Here is an 18,000-nt window from a genome sequence, read left to right as displayed (position 1 = left end):
TAATGGTCTCGATCCGCGGAAAACCCACAGCGCTGTGTTCAATCGCTTAACATGGGAATTTCCGCACCACCCGTGGTCCCGTCGAAAAAGAAAAGGGATAACTGCAAATACACTTTTTATAAAAACATCGTTACTAGTGCTGTCAAACGATAAAAATATTTAACTCGATTAATCGCATGATTGTCCATAGTTAACTCGCGATTAATCGCAAATTAATCGCATTTAATTTTTTTTTTTTTTTACCTTAAACGGATATTTTTCAAGTTCCAAGTTTTAATACTCTTATCAACATGCGAGTCAACAAATGCTCGCTTTATGCAGCCATTTAACACAAAAGGATGACCCTCATGCATTGCAAATTTGCATCAAATTCAAAACAGTGATGCACAAAATAACTTAAAAGAAAATAATAATAATAGGGGAAAGAAAACGTTAGGAACTTGTTACATTCACACACACAAGGGCTGATTAATCACACACCCCCTCTCTCCCTCACACACACACTCTCCCAGCTCTCTTTCTCTCTTGCCCCTTCCTCATCTCTCTCACCCCCCTCTCTCTCTATATCTCTCTCACACACACACACACACACACACACACACACACACACACACACACACACACACACACACACACACACACACACACACACACACACACACACACACACACACACACACACACACACACACACACACACACACACACACACACACACACACACACACACACACACACACACACACACACACACACACACACACACACACACACTTCAGAAACAAACATAGTATCAATGAGAGCATCAATAATACACCTGAGTGAAGTCTAGTAAAAAAATAAAAATAAAAAAATGTTTTTTTTAGTTAATCTTGAGTTAAAAAGAATAGTGGCATTAATAGAATCGGGAGTTAATGCGTTAATATCGCGTTAACTTTGACAGCCTTAATCGTTACGCTTTGTCAATTGACGGATGCCCGGGGGCGAGCCCCGACATGAGCGCCTGCACGAGCGCCAGACACGAGCACTGTTTCCAGGCTATTATTTCAGTAGCCTCGTGGCTCATTGAAATGTTTGCTGAAGCTACAGTAAACAGAATCACCAAATATCACTGCAAAAACATTTCACAAACACTAGAAACTGTCGGAAACTGAACGAATGCTATAATATGTCCAACACCTATTTTGATTGAAATCACTACTTACACGCTTGTCTCAAAATGCACGCTCCATGCTTTGTCCCTGTGAATAATTCAGATTTTCCCCGCTCCCTCTCCAAATGTCAATAGTGACTTTCTGACCAATCCCAGGCAGCCGTCTTTGGGACTTCCGGAATAATTAAGGTGTGAGCCTAGTCTGCATGACAACAGCCCTTTTCCAGCTCTGGCGCGGCAAGCAGTTGGAGGAGGGCTGTGTGTGATTTGTACCCGCTATTTCCTCCATCTTAACTCATTGGCGGCCAAACCTGACATTTCTCGGGTTTCGTCGCCAACCGTTGAGCGCCATACCCAAGTGTTCTCGGGTTTTGATCCTTTGATCTTTTTCCTTTGATCCCCATTCTAAACACTCGTGCGGACCTCCCTGTGTCTCCCTTGCACCGCTGCCTACGTTAAAATTGCAATGCAGATCGAATCCTGCCAGGTGACAGTATCACCTACCTTTTGAACTGGGGGTCTAGTCTCTGGGTATCTCTCTCTCTGTGCTCTCTCTCTGTGCAATCCCTCCCCCTCAAAGTGAATCAGCACATAGCAATCTGTCGGAGATCTGATCGCCTGAACCTATTGTTTCCCATATTTTAGCCGTGCCCAATGCACACGAATAATTGCGATCGTGATGGGATTACTGGATTTATAAATTTTGGAGTACCTTCTGACTAGGTAAGGTCTATTCTAGGTATATTTTACCGAACCTAAATCATGCTTTTGTGTCGATCACAGCGTCGTCTTTTACCGAACCTAAAACATGCTTTTGGTAACGATGCAGCTTCGTAAAAAGACCCCCCCCCCCTTGATGATTTTGTGAAGAAACATCTATATATGGTATATACCTTTGATTTGGTAATAATATAGGTTTCAGGCGGGCAACCCGAACGATTTGTGAATTGGAGACGTCTGAGAGACTGAAGCCATCTAGAGGCATGTAACTAGGACCAGTTGGGTTTTGGTGTAACCTGATTAACGACACACACACAAACACTAGTTTCATGTGACAGACATTATCACTCACTCACTCATCACACACACACACACACACACACACACACACACACACACACACACACACACACACACACACACACACACACACATCAGAAAACCACTCAAACAGAGACAAAGAACCGGTTTACCCAGTAGGGAGGCGAATCCCATGAGGAGGGGCAGACCCAATAGTTTAGAGAAAAACTGCATATAAGCCACTTGTACTTGAGAGTAGGACACACTACAGAACCGAGGTGTTTGTGTCACTGAGAGATTCTGATATCCTGTGGACTGCTGTGGAACATTGCCTTGCTGCTGTTTGCCAATAAAACGGACTATCACTTTTGGACCATTCATCCGCAAACCACTTGTTTCCAGTCTTTTCTTCTCCTCAGAACGGACCCAGAATCAAACGTGTCGAATTCAATCACGACAACCGCTATACCAAGAGGTGAATTCACTTCTTTGTACCGTGTCTGTGTCTTTTGAGGATGAGAGTGAGTTTAACCCATAGCACCGCTACTCACCCCAGCCCTTCGTGACTGCGCTTCACGATACCATCCGTTACACTGACCCTCCTTAAACTCACTCCACTCCACCCAAGGCATCCGGGTCAGTCGGCACCATTGTAACGGGTGTGACAACGTCACCACAAACTTCGATGCCCCGAGGGAGTTTCGAACCCGGGTCTCCCACGCCGCGGGCAACAACACAGACCGCTATACCAAGAGGTGAATTCACTTCTTTGTACCGTGTCTATGCGTCTTTTGAGGATGAGAGTGAGTTTAACCCATAGCACCGCTACTCACCCCAGCCCTTCGTGACTGCGCTTCACGATACCATCGCACCGCTACTCACCCCAGCCCTTCGTGAATGCGCTTCACGATACCATCCGTTACACATATAACACGTCATATCTCGCGATCTAGAATAAAATACTGGATTATTTTGGAAAGGGGCGATGTTTAGCGTGTAATAGTGCACAAACTAAAGTATGTAGCAGCAGCGGTCTCACCACAAAGACTCCAGAATGTAGTATACTCCACTATCATATATCAAAATGCCAGTTACGATATGGACCAATCATATCCCATGTGATTCAAATGTGGCATAATGTAGAGAGGTCCTGTGCGGTTAAATGCCTGTGGCACCTCGACTCTCCAATTCTTCATAACCAGCAACTTGTTACGTGTGGGGGTAGTGTGGAGAGGAGAGAGAACCCAATACTGCGGACAAAGATGATGAGAGGCAGAGACGGCAGGATTCGTGTAGATAATGACTCTTTACATGAGCAAGATTACAACAACACCAGACAGGGGAGAACATCACACCAGGGAAGGGAACGACAACAATGACAACACACACCACGAAATCACATTAATCATACTATTAATTATCTGAATTACATTTGTCAACATGTTTAATGTGCCGGCCTGCACCATCTGCTGGTGACCACTAGAGGGTGGTATGAGACCATTGAAAGGAGGTAGAGAATGTCCAGTGTTATTGTTCTCCTTAACCCAGGCCCCCCAGGACCTGGGATCGTAACACAACTACTTGTTGGGCACAAATCCATTCCTCAGTGGGAACATTCCTCAGTGGGAAAGGAAGGGAGTTCATACTCTGGGGGTTATATGATAAAACCGGTCTTCGTGTGTTTCAGGACCTAAGATATTTTTATGATATCCCTGGCGCGTCTTTTTCCCTCTACTTACAACCATTGGAAGCCAGACCCGAGATAAGTCGAGTTAACTCGCCGACGCTTGAGCGCCAAACCCGAGAAAAGTCGGGTTTTCATCGTTATTTCTTTTATTCAATATTTCCATTCATTATCCATCCAGGGAGCCTGGTGTTATCATCTGAGATTGCAAAAGTGCAATACCAGCCGCATCCTACCAGGCGGCGGTATCGAGCACTCTTTGAAACCTTGTGTCTTGGGCTGTGCGTCGATTATATGGGTCTGGGTTGGCTATTTTTTTCCGGGCAAGGGAAGCGGTTATAACGCTCAGATTGAGAAGAAACAAGTACTCCCAATCCATGTTCTGTGGTGGATTATGTTGGCAACACGATGGACATCAATACTTGGAATGGCGATCAGATAATTGGAATATTCTTTTTGGGGTACATCCTAGTCAAGGTAAGGGCTAAATTATATTAATCTTGCGTTGATCCAAGAATGCCTTCATTGCGATCCGACCGTATGTGTGTAACGCTAGTCCGCAATGTATTCCGTTGGTGACGATCAAAGCATCAATTTCATGCATTCATAATGGAACATAATACCTATCATATGCATTCGATTTATTTATTGTAGCGTGTGTAGGGACAAAATGCAAATGCATTTAGTATAATACATGTTGCAGGCTATTACCAGCCTCCCAGGAATTACCCTAGACCACTCTAAAACCATACTTATATTCACCACGGTATAAAACGGGAATGTATGGATGAAAGAATAATTTATTTTTCACATATTGAACAATATACTGTATACTCGATGTCAAATGGGCCATAGTATTGTATCCATAGCTATAATATAGAATATAGTTATAGCCCTGCAAACACTGCCACGTATTCCTATACTTTAGAACGCTGGCCTTTTAACCACACATCACACATATCGCTCCGGCGCTGATTGAGTTAAGATCGGCGCTTAAGGTGCATGGGGTTCCGTGCGCCCAAGCATTACATCCACACCCTTTTGTGAAACTTATTAGAGACAGGACAACCTCGAGAGGGTTTGTCTCAGATTTGTACACATTATTGATCAAATCCACATGTAAAAACTTAACATTATATATAATTTGGCGAGAGGACATCCCGGAATTAGACCCTGAGTTTGACTGGGATGATATTTGGACTAATGTCACATTGGCTTCTCGACGGCGGACTCAGGCTGTTTGAAGGGCAGGGGCGAAAAGAAAAAAAGGGCACATACTGCACAACATGGGACCCCATCAGTGAGCAAAAAGCTACGATGCGTCATTTATGGTGAGATAGTCTTCAAGTTCAAGTTTCAAGTTTCTTTAATAGTTGTCATACAGAAGTACAGAATACTTTTATACAAAATGCTTCTTACTGTTACGCTCCAGAGACTGTGCTAGACAAGATAAGTATGAAATAAAATAGTATAGCATGTAAAATAGAAGTAAAAATAGAGGTCACAGTGTTCAGTATAGACATATGTACAATGTTCGATGCAGAATAGAAGTAACTTAGTTACCATACAATATACAATATACTATGCAATGTACTAATATACAATACTATAGTGCAAAGCAGAAATGGGATGAGGTACAATTTAGGTACAATTTACAGTAAGGTGTACGAGTTGTAGTGCAAATCCTTTACCAATAAATATAAAGTGTGTTTAGGTGATCTAAAGTGTGGAGAGTGCACCATCTCTCTTCCTGATATCATTATTTCCCTCTTGAATATCTCCATCTTCATTGTCTGTACTGTCTTTATCTAAGGTGGAGCAAATAATATTTGTTTTATAATAGTAATATAATTGTACTGTATATAATATTCATACTGTAGCCTACAATGTTATAATTGTATTATAAAAGAATATGTTATAGCACTACCACCACTAGCCCTCTTGCCTTGATTGGAATAAAAAGGGTCTATGGTCGGTCAATTTAAATGTTTAATTCTGTCAAAAATAAGCATTATTGACCATGTTAGCACCAGATTCTCAGTTATAATCCAAACTATGGCTCTGTGAGACAAGCTTGTACATGTATCTAGTAGTGCAGACTTACAAATACATACCTGTATCCTTATCTCCTCCCTTACTATTGTTGCTTTGGACCCAATTTTTCAAAGATTTTTTTAAATTTATTTATATATTTTTTTATAATTCCCCCCCTCCATTTTCCTCAGTTTTTCTCCCATCCCAATGTTAGTCGTTATGCCAATTCCCAATCCCCTTCCTGGTCGCTGCGCACCTACCCCCTACGGTCGAATCCATTAAGCGGTTCTCGAGTTACATGCCGATATGTGAGGCTTGCGCGAAGTACACGGTATTGCGCAAATACTACTCCCGACTCTTGGGGCTCTAGTTCCGTCAATCATTTGGCGATCTCGAAAATGATTGGACAGGGCTGTATCCAATGAGTGTGGCTTTCCAATGATACCCGACCTGGGGATGTACGAATCAGGGATCTAGGTGAAAAGTCACGAGCGAAAACAGGAAGAGAAAAACTGCAGAATTAGTTGACGTCTATGAGAAAACTGAGCTTTTCTTTTGTACACAGTTTACCAAAATCACTCATAATCACTCATTTCTGAACGGATCCTTATGATCTACATAAGTCTTCAGGCTATGGATCTCGGGTGTTTTTTAAGCCTCCATCCATTCTGGGGAAATACTACTTCTGGACTACTACAGAAAAACGAGTTTATCTACAACTCACGTTACTCTATTTCATTAGCAGTAAAGGTGAGTTTTCCTTATTGTATCAGAAACTCCAAAATGTCATCTTTCAAAAAAGACCAGGCTCATGCATGTGGTATAAGTATATATAAAGTATAGGATTTTGTTTTGCAAAAAAAGTATGCAGTCCTCAAAAACGAAAACTAAAATGGCAAATTTTGGGGTTTACTACCACTCTTAAATTAACTTTAAAAAGCAATTCACACTGAACTTTAAAGTGCTAGTATATTTTGTGCAAATAATCCTAAAATAATTTGTACACTTTATTTCTAAATTGAGAACACAGGTTAGCATAGAATCAGCTAAGCAAGGTACCTGTTTAGTTAGCTAGCTACAGTAGTAATACAGCTAGCCTAGGCTAAAACATATACTGCCATCAATAAAAGAACTTGCAGTACAAAGATTGACTTTGTTTTACCAATTATGCATTACTAGTAAATACTAATAGTGTAATGCATAATTGGTAAAAACAAACTCAATCTTTGCTACTTCAAAGAAAGCTTGATGTATTACCTACCTCACACACAGCAGTAGGATGAAGGGTTACATCTCAGACTGCATTAAGCCCTCTGGCATCTGAACATTCAAGAGGGGATGTGTCTAAAACTGAACATTTAAATGGATGGCATATTGTAGTGACAGGGCTGCTCAGAGTTGTAGCTAACACTTGTGTGTGACATTATTTAACCGTCTGGGTCAAGTTTAGACCATTGGAAGGGCACCAATGGGCACGTCCTCTCATTTTCGCCACTCAAAATGCCATTTTAGCATGATATTTTCAGCTGTGGGGGCACATAGTCAAGTTTAACCATTGGAAGGGCACCAATGGGCACATCCTCAGCTCGGAACTAGGCAAAATCTGCATATGGCTCGCTGATAACAAACTATCATTACACATGGGCAAAACAGAGTCCATTCTCTTCGGATCAAATAACAAACTCAGCAAGACCGACGGCTTCTCAGTTACAGTGGGTGACAATATTGTCACAAGGAAAGATGAAATTACCTACCTGGGTGGGTTCCATCCTAGAGGCAAATCTTTCCTGTGACAAAATGGCATCCAATGTAATAAAAAAAAGTCAACCAACGAACTCGATTCTTGTACCGGATCTCTTCTCTGGTAAACAAGAATACCCTGAAGACTCTGGCAGGAGCACTCATTCAAGGGTACTATGACTATGCTTGCAACTCATGGTACCAAAGCACCTCAAAGGCGCTAAAAACAAAATTACAAACATCTCAAAACAAACTGGTCAGACTACTGCTTGACCTTACTCCTAGAACCCACCTCACCCCTGCCCACTTTGACAACCTAGGATGGCTTAGAGTAGACGACAGAGTACAGCAACTTGCAATGGGCCTGGTCTACAAGATACACTACACGACCAAGGTACCTGTACCTGTCAGTGAATACCACGATCACAACACCAGAGGGAGCTCCACAAATCATGTTAAACCCAGATTCGGCTCAAACAAGGGACTAAACACGTTTCGCAATTATGCCACATCAATGTGGAACGCCCTACCCAAAGCTGTAAAGGAATGTGAATCACTACCCACTTTCAAAACCACTCTCAAAGAACACCTACGGGAGGCTGCAATTCGAAACTGGCCCCTGTAAATGTCCTAACCCAACCCCCTCCAACAGGGCCGGACTGGGGAAATAATTCATACCGGGAGATATAGCGCGAAATATAGCCCCAATCAGGCCACTTTTTAAGTGGGGGGTCTGGCGGTCCCCCACCCGGACATTTTTAATTTCCTGCATTCTGGTGAATTTGAGTGCATGTGAATTACAAACTAATGAGCCAACAATTGCTTAGTACAATGTACTGTTATGAACCTCAAATAAAACTGTTGTGGCACTAGCAATGGTACTCTCTCCACCTTAAAAAAGAAAAAAGCAAGAGCACAACATATTTTTTTTTATTTTTTTTTTAAACAAACATAAACAAACATGACAACACACGATAAGATATACAAGCATTAGTTGTCAGTGCACATCCAATGAAATCACATTTTAGTTAACTGTCTTATATAGGATATACCCCTAATACCTGTTATCTAAAAACCTACACACATATGCTCCAGCTCGAACCCCCCCCTCCCGGACCCCACCTTGGATAGTACCTCCATTATCCCTCGCACCTAACCAGACACTACCATTATAAGCTAGCTTTTATTCTCTCCACCACTTCTAACCACATTGACATTTTGGACTCATTGAGACCCAGAATTCTTGCTGTAGATATTTCTTGATAAATCACATCGAGATATGTAAGAAACCAAACTTTCCGGCACATTTTTCCGGTTGAAACCAGCGTGATGCGATCAGCTTTTTAGCTACTGTGATACCCGATAAAACCAATCTCTTTAGCTGTGGATTTACTGCAAACTCAAAAACATCATTCAATAGTAATACCGAGGGGTGTACAGGTATATTCCAAGATACAAGTTTTGATAATTGTTGGGTCACATCTTTCCAGAATGTCTTAACTGGTGGGCAGTCCCTTCGTCCCCATTTGTACATTGGGAGCATTTGGAGTCTTGTTTAAGACCCATTCTGCTCAGTCTTATAGGAGTCAAGTATGTCCTGTGAATATAGTTAAGATTGATTTGTTGATGGTCCGGGTTCCTTGATGTAAGTCGGACATTTGCCCAGGCTCCTTGCCAATCAAAGTCACTTTCCAGGTCTGGTATATCCCTCCTCCAGGCAGAGTCTAGTTGGAGGGTTTCATACGAGGATGTTAGTAATTGAGGACGTGACCCTCTTTGCGCCGCCCCTGTGCCTCAAATAGATTGCTATCAGCTCTATCTTTAATCTTTCAAAATGTTCAGTTGCTATCGCTATTAGCTCTATCTTTAATTTTTCAAAATGTACAGTTGCTATTGCATGCACTCATCTGTGTTCCACTACACACATGAGTGCATGCTTACCAACTGTCCGTCTGCAACACTACTATCACCAACATCTAAGAAGGGAGATCCCCCCTTGAATGGCCCTTCTAAGGTTTCTCTCCTCCACACTGCCTGTGGAGCTTTTTTTCCCCTATTGTTAGGTTTTAGTGAGTTTTTCCTTACCTTCGCGTGGGGTATGTCTGGGAGTGCTTGCATTCTTTCATTTATTTGCATCCATCTAAAAATGTTTGCACCTTATGGTGTTCTTGTTCTGTTCTTGACTTATTGTTATGTTTTCTTCTTGACTTGTTTAAAGAAGATCTGTACGGCCCATGGGGACATTAACGTGTGTTGTTGGGCCCTATAAATAAATTTGATTTGATTTGATTTGATTTGATGATAAAAATCTGAAACAAAACCTCTCGATGTCTCTCTTTCATAGAAGAATTTGTGGTATCTGTGGTGTTCAATTGGTATGTCTAATGGAACACCGTGAGACTTCAAACATAGCCGTAACTGTATGTAAAAAAGCCATGTGGACTTGGTGAGATTACATTTTTTGCATATTTCTCCATAACTACAAAAACCCTGTTTGTTAAAAACATCCCCTAATGAGTGTATGCCTTGCTCTTCCCATATAGGGAATCTTATAGGTCGTTTTTCAATTAAGAGTGCATTGTTATTGAATAAGGGAGTATGATTGTGCCATTTATGTGGGTTAGGATTTTTTTTGTGTGTTTCACGCCATATCCGGATCGCATGAGTAATTATGGGGCCAAATTTCCGTTCACAGTGCTTGATTGGTAGTTTAGTGTATGCTATGTCCTTCAGTCTATGTGGGGCTACTATGTTTTCTTCTCATTTTCTCCAGGATACTAATGCTTGGGGATCAAACCATGTTGTCAATGGTCTTAATGTGTACGCCTTAAAATAGTGGAAAAAATCTGGAAATGCCATGCCACCATCTGCTTTATTTCTCTGTGCGGTGGATCTTTTTATACGTGGTGGTTTGTTATTCCAAATAAATTTGTATGTGGAGGAGTGTAATCTTTTCCAGTAACCCTCTGGAGAGGGTAACGGTAGCATTGAACTGAAGAAGTTGATTCTAGGTAGTACATCCATCTTAACTATTGATATCAGTGCTTGTACTGAGTTTTTAAGTTTTGCCCACCTATCAAGGTCGTCTTTGATTTTGTTTTGGATTTTTGTGTAATTGTGCTTCACCGTTTGTCTTATGGTGGGGAATATTTCCACTCCCAAGCATCTAAAATGTTTTACCATATGTATCTCTCCTGGGAGGGTTATATCTTTTTTTGCAGGGGTGTTAAGTGGAAGGAAAGCCGACTTCGGCCAATTTATCTTAAATCCCGATAAATCACCAAAGTTCTCAATCAACTTGAGCAGATGAGGCAATGTGGTGTTGGGGTTTTGCATGAACAATATTACGTCGTCCGCATATAAACTAATTTTATGTTGTGTGCCCTTGATTACGATTGGTTCTATGGATTGGGATTGTCTTATATATTGTGCTAAAGGCTCTAATGATAGATCGAATAGTCCGGGACTAAGAGGGCAACCCTGTCTGGCTGAGCGTGATACCGGAAAGATTTTGGAGATGATTGTACCTGTTGTAATCATGGCCGATGGGTCTTTGTATAATACTTTAATCATATCAATGAATCCTTTTCCTAACCCCATCCTTTCTAATACTGCCCATAGATACGACCATTCCAGCCTGTCAAAGGCTTTCCTAGCATCCAGGGACAGCATCGCCTTAGGTATGGTGTCATCCTTGTCGGCATCTAGTACATGCAGTATTCGTCTTATGTTATCAGTGATCAGGCGGCCTCTTATGAAGCCAGTTTGGTCCGGGTGAACTAAAGACGTCATATGCTTTTGTAATCTGATGGCTAATACCTTAGAGTACAGTTTGATATCGGTTCCGAGGAGGCTTAAAGGTCTATAACTACCGCACTCGTTGGGGTCTTTGTCTTTTTTAAGGAGGACTGTTATGAGTGCAATATTGTCATTCTTATGGAAGTTCCCCTCCTTGACTGAGTATAAGATTATATTTAGTAATAAGGGTCCAATTATGTCCCAACAAGAAAGGTACATTTCTGATGGGATACCGTCTCTTCCAGGAGCCAATTACCACTTTGCATTTCGGATATGGCCTTCTTGAGTTCCTCTAGTGTGATCGGTGTTTCTAACTGTTTAGCGTCATCCTCTGAAAGTTTAGGGAGAATAATTTGATTAAGATATGTGTCCATTTTGTTTTGATCAAAGGTCGTTTCTGATTTATATAAGTCGGAGTAGAATTCTTTGAATGTATAGTTTATTTTTACAGGGTCTGTTTCAAGTACTTGTTGTGCTCTAATGGTAGGTATATCTGCAAATTTTGCATTAATTTTTAATTGCATGGCTAATAGGTGACTAGGTTTAGAACCTTGGGAGTACTGCTGTTGTCTTGTGCTGCGTATTTGTATTTCCGATTGTTGTCTGTATATGGCATTGATCTCTATTTTTAGTACGTTAACTTGATTCTCTAGTCGAGTTGAGTTGTTGTATTTTAGCGAATTAAATAACGTTGAGTAAAGCGTTTCCAGCTCAGCCAGTTTTGTGCATTGATTCTTGCGCATTTTGGAGGAAAAGCTATCAGTGAAATCTTTGATCATTCCCTTTACCGACATCCATATTATTCTGGGGTCTTGCACCAAGTTTGCATTCTCCCGTTGGAATACTATAAGAGCTTCTTTGAGTTGTGTAATGAATTCCTTGTTATTAAGCAGCATCGAGTTAAATCACCATCTTGGGGCTCGGGAGGATAGTATACCAAATGTTCCTTTAAGGAGTAAATAACAGTGATCTGGGTAACAGTGCGTTGGGTATCATTTCCACTTCATAATTATCAAATAGTCTCTGTGATGCAAAGACATAATCTATTCTGGATAATGTGTTATGTCTCGCAGATCGACAAGAGTACTTTCGGGTCGTGGGATTAAGTAATCGCCATAAGTCATTTACACCTGTAGTCTTCGACCAATCCTTTAATGCCTTAGATTAATTCTTTTGTTAGCTGGAAAAGGCGAGGTAAGATTTGTCCATCCTTGGGTTCCAAATGGCATTAAAATCCGCACCTATTATAAATGAGTAATCGGGAATGTCTAACATTGCATTGGTTAGTGTAGTGAAGAAATCCTCTTCGTACAAATTTGGGGCGTATACCGCTACCAACGCTATTTTCCTGTTCTTGTGTACAATCTTAGCTATAGTTATCCAACCTTCTACATCGGACCATACTCCCTTTAATTCAATATTCAACTTACGTTTAACGACTATGGCTACACCCCGAGTTCTCGTACCAATAGAAGAGTGACTAATATTATGATATGTGTTGTCCGCAACATATTTTTCTATTTACTATTATAATACAGTTAACCACTCTCTCCACCTATTCAAACAAGGCAAGAGCACAATACCATATTCACTTTACTGATGCACTACCCATCAACAGTTAAAATAGCCCTTTACACAAACATTAAATAACAGACCTTTCATTACAATACTATAATAACAGTAGCCACTGCCAGAATAGTGACACATGTATCACGTGTGGTGAGCACACGCATGCATGCACAACGAAGACAGAAGATTGCGTTGTCTCAATCATTTTAACTATAAAATGAGCTCAAAGTATGAGCTCACTGACTGAAATTTCCAACAAAAAGCATCAATTGTCAAATAATATTGATCACATTAACTAGACTAGATGTTTTTGAGGAAATTAGAAAGGGGGAAACAACTTAACCCTTGTGTCTGATCAGATTCTTATTTTTTTTTATAACTTTGCAGTGATTATGTTTGTAGCCAATGTGGCAAAGGTGTGTAATCTTTGAATTATCTTGGAATTATTTTGACTTTCTCTTTCATAAATTGTTTATTCAACTTCAGCCCCAATCATAACCACCACATATTGTTTTTTGTAATGTCAGATTTAACAACTCCTTTTGGGAGTGTGCCATCTGCCATTGCATTCGCCGCCTCCACGGTCAATCAGTTGTATTGCCTGGTCCCGCCTCCACCAATCACAAGCGGCAGCACGGCTCCATTGTGTGTGTGTGTGTGTCCGCGTGAGGGAGAGAGAGTCAGATAGTTCTCCAACTCTGTCGCAGACAGTGAAATCCTGGTTGTTCCCCACCCACCTGGTTATCTAAAAACGATCGCACGGCGCCGCCACAACTAGAAACTCCCGGTGCTCCCGATGGCCAGTCCGGGCCTGCCCTCCAATGTATAGCAAATGACCAAGTATGGTTTTGTCAATATTCCAATGTACAGTTTTGCTTGTACAGTTGTACAGTGTGTGTCACCCACCCACCCACCCACCCCTCCTACCCAACCCCTCACCCCCCCCACCCACCCAACCACCTCCAATGTACAGTGCCCCCCCCCCCCCCCCACCCACTCAACCCCACCCCACCTACCCAACCTCCTTCAATGTACAGTTTCTACGTCAAATGTATATACTCTCTTTTCTGGACTCTTTTTGTATCACAAACAGTACTGTATTTGCAAATCTGGTATGTCATGAATGTATAGATGTAGCAGTACTGTCTATCTGTATGTCGTGTATGTCATATATGTTATGATGAATAGAAAATCGGGGACCCTGATGTAAACAAGACGAAAGTCTTTCTCTGGTCTGCATCCCCTTAACAATTGTATGTATTGAGCTGTACTGTACTGTACCCATTCTGCAATCTGTTAATAAAGTTTTCAATCAATCAATCAATCAAGCAATCCTCTCGCTTTTGCTACTCGAGAGGGCACTTTAGGTTTAGCGTGATGTTTTCAACTGTCGGGGCACATGGTCAAGTTTAAACTTTAGACCATTGGAGGGCCACATCCTGTAGTTTTTTCACTCAAAAGGGCACTTTTGCGTGATGTTTTTCAACTGTGGGGGCACATGGTCAAATTTAGACCATTGGAAGGGCACCAATGGGCATGTCCTCTCATTTTCGACACTCAAAATGGCATTTTAGCGCAATATTTTCAATTGTGGGGGCACATGGTCAAGTTTAACCATTGGAAGGGCACCAATAGGGCACGTCCTCTCGCTTTTGCCACTCAAAAGGGCACTTTAGCGTGATGTTTTCAACTGTGGGGGCACATGGTCAAGTTTAGACCATTGGAAGGGCACCAATGGGCACGTCCTCTAGTTTTCGCCACTCAAAAGGGCACTTTAGCGCAATGTTTTCAACTGTGGGTGGGGGCACATGGTCACGTTTAACCATTAGAGGGGCACCAATAGGGCACCAATATTTCCACTCAAAAGGGCACTTTTGCATGACATTATTTAACCGTGGGGCACAAAAGCACTCAAAAGGGCACTTTAGCACGCGTCTTTCAACTGTGGGGGCACCAGGGGGGGGCAATCACCCCCCCCCCCCCCCCCCCCCCCCGAGTCCGCCAGTGCTTCCCGTAACCCTAATCACCAGCAAATACATTTTCATTATATTCACAGAACATATCTCACACCTAGGAGGTTGTGCACTATGGGGTTGGTGGCCGACTCTCGATGCACTGGCTACTGGCATGTATATGCATATGTTTCGCGATTGCCCACCGGTGGCTCTTTTTTGGAAATCCATGGCAAATAAACGTTCAAACATATGTAGCCTGTCAATTCCACATAAGGCAGTGACGCTACTCCTGGATGATATAACATTACTACCGGCCTCCATACAACAAAAAAGAATCATACTGGCGGGCATTACAGCAGCCAAGAAATGAATAGCCATGAGGTGGAAGCCACCGGAGAAACTAACAATAATGAATTGGACATTAACTTTTTTGGATGTCATATATATGGAGATTTCCACAGCCCGGGTGGTGGGGATTGGGCAATCCAATATTGAATTATGGGTCTCGGTGGCTGAGAGACTGAAGGCCATATTTTAGTGGCGAAGCGGAGTCGGGTGCTGATCATGGGGGGTCTGGGGGTTCTGGGGTGGGGGGGTGTGAATGGGGGAGTAAATGTTTTTTTATGGTGTCTGTGGTAACACAATTTAATTTTTATGTTTTTATGTTTCGTTTTATGGTTTGTTATTTCCGTCATTATTGTTGTTGTTGTTACTATGTCCTCTGAACTCCTGTTTATTGTTTCAGCTGCTACACTCTACGTTTTGAACATTTCGCAAGTCATTCCAAGTAGCAAAATGTACCAAATTGATTAATAAAGGTCACTTTCACACCTATAGTTCTGTAGACTCTGTGCAATTCAGGGGTGAAGTTTCAACATTATTGCATTTTTTATTTGTTTTGGTTAGCTTTCACACTACACTTTGTCAAGCTCCCGAATCCATGTCCATCGCAAGGTAAGAACTTATGTAGACAAAAACATAATGTGATCTCCTACCTTGACTTGCACAAATGTCATGAAATACTATACTGTACTGTACATTTTCCAATTCACTGTCAGTAATTATTTATGTGCCAGTGTCTCCTGAATCATGCATGCAAGGTATTTGTTTAGTATCACAACATTATTTGGCTTTTTAAAATTTACCAGCTGCAAAAATAATAATTCACACATTTGGAAATATATGAAGCTGCCCAATCAGCTTCATGAAATGCCCAAACCGCACCAGGGTTCACTTGCAAGTGAACCGAGACCCACGTTTTCAGGTGGACAATGGTTCACTTGTTTGGTCTGCACTAGAGTTTGGTTGTTTGGTCCAGACCAGGGTTCACTTGTTTGGTCTGCACTAGAGTTTGGTTGTTTGGTCCACACCAGAGTTCACTTGTTTGGTCTGCACCAGAGTTTGGTTGTTTGGTCTGCACCACCAGAGTTTGGTTGTTTGGTCTGCACTAGAGTTTGGTTGTTTGGTCTGCACCAGAGTGCACTTGTTTGGTCTGCACCAGAGTTTGGTTGTTTGGTCTGCACTAGAGTTTGGTTGTTTGGTCCGCGCCAGAGTTCACTTGTTTGGTCCGCACCAGAGTTTGGTTGTTTGGTCTGCACCAGCGTTTGGTTGTTTGGTCTGCACTAGAGTTTGGTTGTTTGGTCTGCACCAGAGTTCACTTGTTTGGTCTGCACCAGAGTTCACTTGTTTGGTCCGCACCAGAGTTTGGTTGTTTGGTCTGCACCAGAGTTCACTTGTTTGGTCTGCACCAGAGTTCACTTGTTTGGTCCGCACCAGAGTTTGGTTGTTTGGTCTGCACCAGAGTTTGGTTGTTTGGTCTGCACTAGAGTTTGGTTGTTTGGTCCGCGCCAGAGTTCACTTGTTTGGTCCGCACCAGAGTTCACTTGTTTGGTCTGCACCAGAGTTCACTTGTTTGGTCCGCACCAGAGTTCACTTGTTTGGTCTGCACCAGAGTTTGGTTGTTTGGTCTGCACCAGAGTTCACTTGTTTGGTCTGCACTAGAGTTTGGTTGTTTGGTCTGCACCAGAGTTCACTTGTTTGGTCCGCACCAGAGTTTGGTTGTTTGGTCTGCACCAGAGTTTGGTTGTTTGGTCTGCACCAGAGTTTGTTTTTTTGGTCTTTACCAGAGTTTCAATGAGCTTTCTCACCACCTCAAACTAACCAGACCACCCGAGGAAACAAACCAAAGTTTGATTAAAGTGGATGAAGGAGCTCAGGTGTGAAAGCGACATAAGAGTGTGTGACTGGCCTCGTCGCGTGAATACTTTCGACAACAAATGTTTGTTTCCGCGTGCAAGTTTTGCACTCTGATTGGCCAGGTCATGTGACATGTGCGCCAATCGTGGGACAGCAAGTTCTGCGCCTATTTCCGGGTCTAACAGCCTGCAAACTACCTGGCGTTCTATCACCATGCTCTAAGACAAACTCTAACCTTAACCAACTTCGAAAGAGTGCCTAAGCTTAACAATCGAAAGAAGGGCAGGCGTTCTATCGCCATGCTCTAAGACAAACTCTAACCTTAACCAACTTCGAAAGAGCGCCTAAGCTTACCAGTGTAGTCACTTGCGGTCCCACGATTGGGCGTACATGTCACATGACCAGAAATTACCTGGCCAATCAGAGACGCGGAAACAAACATTTGTTGTCTAAAGTATTCAGGCGGCCTGGTCACCCACTGTATTAATACGTAAATATTATGTCTAGTTTTTCAGTGCAAATCAAAGGACATTTTTACACATACATAATATTCTATTTGTACTTTAAACTGTTTTTGTATTTATATTTATTTATGTTTGTTTTTGTTTGGTTTTTACAAAAATACTTAATTGTATATATAAAAAGAAATTCAGCTGGGTTTAATGCTGCAGTACACTAAATTCGACTTTGTGACCCAACCTTTTTATGTATTCGTTTTTTTATAATAAACATAAAAGTAAGCAGAACTTTTGTTACTGGAATTGTTGCCCATCCATACCCATGCTGATTGGTCCTTGTGCAAGACTAGAAAGCGGGGATCTTTGATTAAACACCTGCTATCAGAAGAATAG

This window comes from Notolepis coatsorum (assembly GCF_963971535.1).
Source record: "Notolepis coatsorum genome assembly, chromosome: 8".
Lineage (NCBI taxonomy): Eukaryota > Metazoa > Chordata > Actinopteri > Aulopiformes > Paralepididae > Notolepis > Notolepis coatsorum.
Note: the sequence above shows the minus strand (reverse complement) of the source record.